This window comes from Balaenoptera borealis (assembly GCF_965194805.1).
Source record: "Balaenoptera borealis genome assembly, chromosome: 4".
NCBI lineage: Eukaryota > Metazoa > Chordata > Mammalia > Artiodactyla > Balaenopteridae > Balaenoptera > Balaenoptera borealis.
Window position 1 is genome coordinate 31101102 of NC_138861.1, and position 9650 is coordinate 31110751.

Consider the following 9650-nt stretch of genomic DNA (forward strand, 5'->3'; position numbering starts at 1 on the left):
TTATAGTCTAGCAGGAGTCATGAGAGAGATGAGATAGAGAACAGAGATATTAAATGGAGCCAGTTTCTTCACAAGATGTGACTGTAGGTCAAAAAGTATTTGATTTTGTGCAAGGGGTAAACTTACCAGGGACTAGAGGGAAGAAGATTAGAATGGGTAAAAATGAAGATAAATTTTAGGTGGGAGGAGGCAGGAGGTTGACCATTAATACTCAGTGTTCTCAACTTTCTTAGTAAAATAGGAAGGAGTGCTATGGATGACAATGAGCTGGGCATGAGAAAAGGAGGTAAATGTGGAATCACTGAAGAGGGAAGCTGAAGAACTAACTAAAGAAAGGAAAGAAAGTCCTTGTTAAGGGCCTAAGGTAGAAGATCATGAATATTTGGGGGCAATTTTCCACGTGGTTGTATAATTGTTTTCCCTTAGCCTTAAGAACTTTTCACGTGTGTGTTTAATGCCCATAGGATTTGTTACTACATGCTTACAGGCTTGCATTGCTAATCAATGTATGAATATATTTATGTGTGTGTATGTATATATATATAAAAATCAGTGCTTTTAAAAAATGGTATACTTTAGTACCTTATATTGGTACTTTTTTTTAAGTGTAAGATCAACAGCTCTTCTCAAAACTTAATGTTCCCATCTCAAGAAATTCAAATGACAGAGTAAAAGTTTTTATGCCAAATGAGAAAGAGAGGGAGTGCAGAAAGAAGTGAGAGGCATTTTACATTTAATTAAGATTCATCTAGCAGATATTTATTGAGCGCCTACTGTGCATCAAGCTCTGAGCTTGGCTTGTGGATAAAATTTACATAGTTTTCATACTTTGTTTTTTCCCCAGGAGTCCTTAAGTCTGTAAACCTAAGAAGTTGCCTGGGTTGGAAGCTGAAGCCTTGCCCACTCAGATTCTTTATCGCTTTCCTTCCATCTCCAATCCCCACTTCCACTCAGGATACCTCAGATGGTTCTGTGGGTACCCCTAGTGTTCATTAAACACAGTCTGAAAAACCAAAGGTCTAATGAATATTAATACTGAAGCCTTGTTATAAGAATAATAGTCACATGTAAACAAATAATATGAAATTTATTCGGGATAAATGTAAAGACAGGCACTCAGATGAAGAGAATCTGGCCTAACAGCAGGCATGTGCTAAAGACAACAGCAGTGTGCTTAGGGTTGCCCAAAGAACCTATACAGTTTTACCCTCAAAGATGGAACTGAGTTATCCAGAACAAAGCAGTTGCCTTTTACTCATCTCTCCTGGTCATACCACAGTAATTATGTTTTTAAAATAGCTTTATTGAAATACAACTGACATACAGTAAATTGCACATAAAGTATACAAGTTGATTAGTTGACATATGTATATACCCATGAAACTATCACCAAAATCAAGATAATGAATGTATCCATCACCACAAGTGTCCTTGTGCTCCTTTGTAAACTTTCTCTTGTTCCTGTCCCTCTCTCCCCTCATCCACAGGAAACCACTGATGTGTTTTCTGCCACCATTGATTAGTATTTTCTAGAATTTTATTTAAAAAGAATCATACAGTATGCCCTATTTTCTTGTCTGGCTTTCTTCACTCAGCGTAATTGTTTTGAGATTTACCTATGTTGTCTCTCTTAATAGTTCATTTTAAAAAAATTGCTCAGTAGTATTTTGTTTTATGGATATGCCACGATTTCTTCATCCATTCACATGTCAGTGTACATTGGGATTGTTTGCAGTTTCTATTACGAATACAGCTGCTGTGAACATTCTTGTATGATTGTTTGTATGGTCAGAGTGCTTTCATTTCTCGAGTAAATAGCTAGAAGTGGAATGGCTGGATCATATAGTAGGCATATGTTTAACTTTTTAAGAAACTGCCAAACTCTTTTCCCAGGTGGTCGTACCTTTTTACATTCCTACCAGCTGTGTATGAGTTCCAATTCCTCCTGACTTCTTATGATTAGTCTTCAGGCGTAGCCATTCTAATAGGAATGTAGTAGTATCTCATTGTCCTTTTAGTTTACATTTCCCTAGTGACTAATGATATTCAGCATCCTTTCACGTGCTTCTTTGCCATCCGTGTATCTTCTTTGAAGAAATGTCTGTCTGTATATTTTTTATCGGTGAATAATGACAGTTTTATTTATTTCTAATTTTTATGCCTTTTTCCCTTTGCTTTTTTTTTTAATAGATCTTTATTGGAGTATAATTGCTTCACAATACTGTGTTAGTTTCTGTTGTACACCAAAGTGAATCAGCCATATGCATACATATGTCCCCATATCCCCTCCCTCTTTAGCCTCCTTCCCATCCTCCCTATCCCACCCCTCTAGGTCATTGCAAAGCACCGAGCTGATCTCCCTGTGCTATGCTGTCTATATTTTTTTGCCCATTCCTTGTTGGGTTCCCTTTGTCACTATTTATTTACAGGCAACACAGATTAAACATGTACTGCGGCCTTAAATGATTTTAAAAGTAAAGTCATAACAAGGTAATATATACATGGAGGAATATGAAAAAGGCATGAAGGACTTTACTTTGTGAGATGGTGGAATTTAAGGGTTGACTATATAAATCTGAGTATTTGTTTTTTATCATTAGCTAGCAGAACCACCTCAACTCATATTGCTTATTCCTTGTTACTTCCACAACTAAGAGTGTAGGCCATAGTATGCTAGAGCTGGCTTATGCTGCCTTATGAGTGCCAATTTTAAAATTTTTAGGAATTTTGCAAGCTGACTGTTAAACATAGCCATTATTAGAAATTAATTGTATAAACTGGAAGTTACAGTAAAATCCAATATATGACTGAATAATAAATACTTGAAACTCATTTCCTAGTTATTTTACTGTTTTATTATTATCCATGTTTTTATAAGTATGTCTATTGTGTCCACATGGTGGAAGTATTATAATTTGATAGTATATGCCTCTTTCCAACTCTGTGTTCAGTGATGTCCTGTGGTAGCTTGAAGTGGGTCACAGTGGGAGTATTTACCCCAAAGAAATTTGCAAACATCACAACCAGAACTTTTTTTTTCCCCCCCTGGAGAGAGTTGTTAAACTTACCGGCATACCAGTGAAGACAGCCCTTTGAACTACACTAACTTACTGTCCATGATGAATAATTGAAGCTTCAGTTACACAGAGAATTCACCTTTGTGAAACACTTAATTCCTCAAGAACAGATCAATATTTCTGCTACAGAATGAAGGTTACAACACCTGTTTTCCTTGCTGCTCAGTTTTTTTCTTACTTCCAATTTCCCTAAGGTTGAGAATGCCAAAGTCTAAGTACTGGATAAGGGAGGGTGCTAATACATTATTTTTGTGATCCCAAATTTAAAAATACATAAAGTACTTTTTTGGAGTAGAACTAGAAAGGATGTTAAATACAGAAAATTGTAATTGGCAAAAAAATAGGAAAGGCAAACAGCTCTATATAACCAAATTTCTATTCATGTAGGAATAGGGGAAACTAGACTAAAATGAGAAGGAGCAAACCATGATACAAGAGGAAGTACAAACTTAAAAAAGATGCTGGATGTTATTGGGAATTTAAAGTTACATGTTTGGTAACACAGTACAGCAGTCTGGAGATAATCAAACTGGGGGGGGGACAAACTCTTAGTCCAAAAGATAAAGTGACTGATATGGTTGAGTGTCCATTACAATTAATTTTTTTAAAGTACTAGGAGAAGGGGGGAGGGATAACTTGGGAGATTGGGGTTGACATATACACACTACTATATATAAAACAGGTAACTAATAAGGACCTACTGTATAGCACAGGGAACTCTACTCAGTACTCTGTAACGGCCTATATGGGGAAAGAATCTAGAAAAGAGTGGATATATGTAAATGTATAACTGATTCAGTTTGCTGTACACCTGAAACTAACACAACACTAAATCAACTATACTCCAATAAAAAAAAAGTACAAGGAGAAACGAAGAATTTCAGAAGGAATAGAAACCATCTTAAATTTCAGGATCTAAATGAAAGGCATATACATTTAAAATATAAAACAAACATATGCATATGACATTCAATAAGACAATTTTTTATGTCTCACATGGAATTCAAATAGAAGTTAAAGAAAATGTTTGCCTGGATTATGGTAAGGTACTGTGACCTTAAGGTACTGGTAGTGACAACTTGTTTAGAGTAATGTACATAAAGAGTAACAGTTTGGTATTGGAGGGACCAAAGAAATAATCCTTAAACCACTCAATGTCCTGTAGAATCATTTTATCAATAAATTGGACAAAATAGGTCAATTTTTATCAAATTAATCAGTAGGTACAAGCGTTTTGTTTTGTTTTGTTTTTAATGAGGAGGTAATATAAATTCCCAAGGAGGTAACTTCTTTCTCTCTCTAGGAACTTAAATTTTTTATGAAGGAGACTGAATGAAATGATCTCATATGAAAAATACCTAATAATATACGAAACTAACAAATGTAACAGAGAACCACCTGATGAACATTTATTTCCACAATTAAAATTAAGTGAATCATTATTTTCTTACTAACCTTTTCCTGATTTCCAAAATCAGCTCCTCTTCTGACTGACCTATTTAGACGAATATATTTTCTAGTGTCCAAGATTCAGTATCAGAGTAATATTTTTTCTTTCACCCTTACCAGTCTCTACTGTGGGCCTTCAAATACGTATTTAGACCTTATATTTTATAACATAGTTTAAAATATTTTCATCATTGTATTTGCATAACCACTCTGTGAGTTAAGCAGAAGTTATTAACATTTCATCATTCTGTTGGGGAGCCTACAAGGTGACTGGCATGTGAACAGGAAGCAGAGTAAGAGGTTAAATGACTTGCCCAAGTTGACAGGACCAGTAATTACAAGTCCTGTGATTCTAATGTCAACATTCTTTTCATTACACTATGGTGCCTCTCATCAACTCATATTTGGTCCATTACTGTAGATTCCTTGTGGGTTTCTCTGCCTTCACTCTTACCTCTGTCTTGCATATCACTATCAGATTAAACACAGCTTTTATTGAAAGATACCTCAATAAATAAATTCCCAATAGTTTCCTATTATGTAGATAATAAAAATCAGAATTTTATCTCTGCTTTATACATGAAATCTCTAATCATACTGGGCTCCTCATGTTCCTTTGAACATACTTCTAACTTTCCTGAGACTGCCTTTGCTTTTAGCAGTGTTTCCCTTCTTTGAGTTACAGATCCCTGAGTAACAGTCATTGCAGGGGACGTGGACGTTTATTATGTATTATATAATATATAAATATATTATTATATGTATTGTTTATTTGTAGTTTATCTACAGACTAAATATATGTACAACTACTACCCGTGTGTTTTGATGGAGAGGGGGTAGGGAGCACCTGGTAAAATTTTTGACATTAAATAAAAAGAGTCCTCGCAACCTAAGTGTCCGTCAGTGGATGAATGGATAAAGGAGATGTGCTACATATATATACACTGGAATACTACTCAGCCACAAAAAGAATGAAATCTTGCCATTTGCAACAACATGGTTTGGACTTGGAGGGTACTACGCTCAGTGCAATAAGTTAGACGGAGAAAGACAAATACTGTATGATTTCACTCATATGTGGAATCTAAAAAATTAAACTAGTGAATATAACAAAAAAGAAACAGACTCACAGGTATAGAGAACAAACTAGTGGTTACCAGAGGGGAGAGGAGTGGGCGAGGGGCAAGATAGGAGCAGGGGATTAAGAGATACAAACGACTATGTATAAAATAAATAAGCTACAAGGATGTATTGTACAGCACAGGGAATATAGCCAATATTTTATAATAACTATAAATTGAATATAACCTTTAAAAATTGTGAATCACTATGTTGTACACCTGAAACTGATATAATATTGTACATCAGCTATAACTCAGTTTAAAAAACAACAACAACAAAGAGTCCTCTTCAGTTCCACTTCTGGTAATGAAGAACTAGATGGTTTTGATCATGCTTCTGCTGAGAACAACTAGAAAAGCTGAGCCAAAACAAAAAAATACATCTGTTTAAAGGCACTGGAAAGCTACCAAAATGGTGAGGATTTCAGGGCCAAGTTCTAGTAGATGAAGACAGGTTGGAGATGCTTGTAGCATCTCTGCTGGAGGCATCTGTCTCTTCCAAAAGCAGCTAAGAAGGTGAACAGAGATTTTTGCAAGTTCACAGGCCTAGGTGTGGGTGGAAAGGGAGAAAAACTAGAGTTGGGCTCACCAAGAAAGAGATAAACACCTCAGTCTTTCTGTTGAGATTCTAATCGCTGTACCCTAAGAGTCAGAGTGAACTGAAAATAGATCGGAACTGGTAGGGACTGAATCATCTCAGGTCTCAACTGGATTGTAGTGATCTGAGGGTACTAATGGCCCTAGCTGCCTAACTGAAGTAAAAGAAATCCTCTCTAAAAGAAAGTAACGCTATCCAGAGCGTCAAAATATCTCTACAATATTTTATATATAATATCCAGCACACAGAAAACAATAATCAGGTGTATGAGACGATATGACAAGACAGAGAAGCAACCACAGAAACAGGACCCATAGGGATTATGAAATGAAGACTTTAAAATACTATGATTAGGGAATTCCCTGGCAGTCCAGTGGTTAGGACTCGGCATTTTCACTGCAGTGGCCCGGGTTCAATCCCTGGTCGGGGAACTGAGATCCCACAAGCCACGTGGTGTGGCTAAAAGAAAAAAAAAATACTATCATTAATATGTTTAGGAACTTAAAATATAAGAGTAAGAATGACTGTAGAGAATGGAAACAAAACCAAATGGAATTCTATTACTGAAAGATATAACAAATTAAAAACCCAGGGAATGGATTTAATAGCCAATTACACAGAGCTGAAGACAAAATTAGAGAATTGGAAGAAAATTCAGAAGAAAATATGCACACAGATTAACAAAGAGACTAAAGGATGAAAAATGGAAAAAATTTAAAAAGTGGAAGAGATAGTAAAAAAAAAAAAAGTCTAATGTAGGTATAATTTTTTTTTTTTAAATTTTTGGCTGCGTTGGGTCTTCATTGCTGCGTGCAAGCTTTTTCTAGTTGCGGCGAGCGGGGGCTACTCTTCATTGTGGTTCGTGGGCTTCTCATTGCGGTGGCTTCTCTTGTTGCAGAGCACGGGCTCTAGGTGCACGGGCTTCAGTAGTTGTGGCACACGGGCTCAGTAGTTGTGGATTGCGGGCTCTAGAGCGCAGGCTCAGTAGTTGTGGCGCATGGGCTTAGTTGCTCCACGGCATGTGGGATCCTCCCGAACCAGGGCTCAAACCCGTGTCCCCTGCATTGGCAGGCGGATTCTTAACCACTGCGCCACCAGGGAAGTCCCAAATGTAGGTATAATTAAGACCCAGAAGGAAAAGCATGAGAGACTGTAACAAAGTGATACTGGAAGAGATGTCTCAAACAAAAAGCAACCTGCCTCAGATTCAAGAAGCACTATAAACCTTAAGGAAAAGGCAAAGAAAACAATACCTAAGCACTTCATATTAAAACTGCTGAAAAGCAAAGAGAGGAAATGTTGAGCATCCATAGGTAAGAAACAAATTATTCTATCAAATGAGTGACAATAAGACAGCTGCTTTGCAACCAAATGGTGCTATCTTCAGAGTACTAAAAGAAAATGTTGCCAACTTAGAGTTCATATTCAGATAATATAACTTTCAAAAGTTAAAACAATATAAAGGTATTTTCAAACAAAGAGAAACTGAGAATTTGTCACCAGCACCTCTGCCTTGGAGGAAACAGCAGCCTTCGAGCAGAGAGAAATGATCACAGATGGAAGCTCTTAGATTCTGAAAGGGATGAAGAACAATGAAAAAGAAAATATATGGGTGAATCTCAATGAATTTTACAAAACAATGCTGATATATCATGGTGTTAAAAACATACAGATTTAAAACATTAACACCACATAAATTGAGAGGAGAGGATTAAAGTGGTCTAAGGTGTTCACACTGTCTTGGAAGTGGATAAAGTACTAGTGTATACTAGACTTTTAGATGTCCAGTATGCACATTCTAATTTCTAGAGTAATTAATTAAAGAATAGTAAAAGAACATATAGCTAAGAAGCCAATCAAAAGGAAAAGGTGGAATAAAAAAACCTGATCTATCCCAAGGGATAAAGGAAGTAGAGAAAAAAGAGTGAAGAACAGGGGAGACAAACAGTAGGATAGCAGCTTTAAAGCCCGATGTATCAGTAATTACATTAAATGTAAATTGATTATCCCAATTAAAAGACAAGACTGTTGCCTTGGATTTATAAAGATACACCTTTAACCTGTTTTCAAGAGACAACCCTTAAATATTAGAATGCAGAAAAGTTTAAAATGAAAAAATATGCAAAAACGAACAAAGACTGTGGCTATGCTAATATCCAAGTAGATTTTAGGCAAGAAGCAATACAAAAGGGGCTTCCCTGGTGGCACAGTGGTTGGCAGTCTGCCTCCCAATGCAGGGGACACGGGTTCGAGACCTGGTCTGGGAGGATCCCACATGCCGCGGAGCGGCTAGGCCCGTGAGCCACGACTACTGAGCCTGCGCGTCTGGAGCCTGTGCTCCGCAATGGGAGAGGCCGGCGCACCGCGATGAAGAGTGGCTGCCGCTCGCCGGAACTGGAGAAAGCCCTCGCACAGAAACGAAGACCCAACACAGCCAAACATAATAAATAAGTAAATTTATAAAAAAAAAAAAAAAAAAAAGAAGCAATACAAAAGATAAAAAGCTCACGTGTCAAGAGTCCTAACAGGAAACAAATGATACACTCAAGGGACTTCCCTGGTGGTGCAGTGGTTAAGACTCCACGCTCCCAACGCAGGGGGCCAGGGTTCTATCCCTGGTCAGGGAACTAGATCCCACATGCATGCCGCAACTAAGAGTTCGCATGCCACAACTAAGGAGCCTGCCTGCCACAACTAAGACCTGGCACAACCAAATAAAAATAAAATAAATTTTATAAAAACCAAATGATGCACTCAAGATCGTTTAAGGAAGGGTTTTGTTTGTTTTTTTAAACAGAGGGACTAATTACAAATGTGTGTATAGGCTATAAGAGAATTACAAGGATAGTTCTGTAACCCAGGGCTAACAGCAGGAGAACTATACCTCCCTTAATCTCCAAGAGACAGAAGAAGTTAAGCAAAGTCTCGAAGGAGAAAGAACTGTGAAGAGTTCATCGTGAGAGAGGCAATGACCTTTGGTCAAGGTACACATCCAGTTCAAGGCAACCTCTAACGGCGGGAGCCAGGGGGACTATAAATGCTCATCTCACTCTTTTCCACCACAGTCTCCTTCCATCAGCTACAAAGTGATCATGGGGTGGTATCAATTCAGTCATACTCTCATCTGAAGCCAAAAACATTATCCACCCCAGAATTTTTCATACTTGGTAGGGGAGAAAAGAAACAAGTAACAAAACATAATCATAGTTTCATAAAACCTGTGTTTTAGCTGGTCACGAGGACTAGGTTCATAAGCATAGCTGCTTTCTTTCACCACCCATTCTAGGTTTCTCTCACTCTTTGCTTGCACCTAAATTGAATGGAGTTCTTTACCACGTGGGGCGACCCAAACATTCATTCTTTTAAGATGAATCTTAGTGGAGGTCCTTTTTGGGTTCCTCTAGT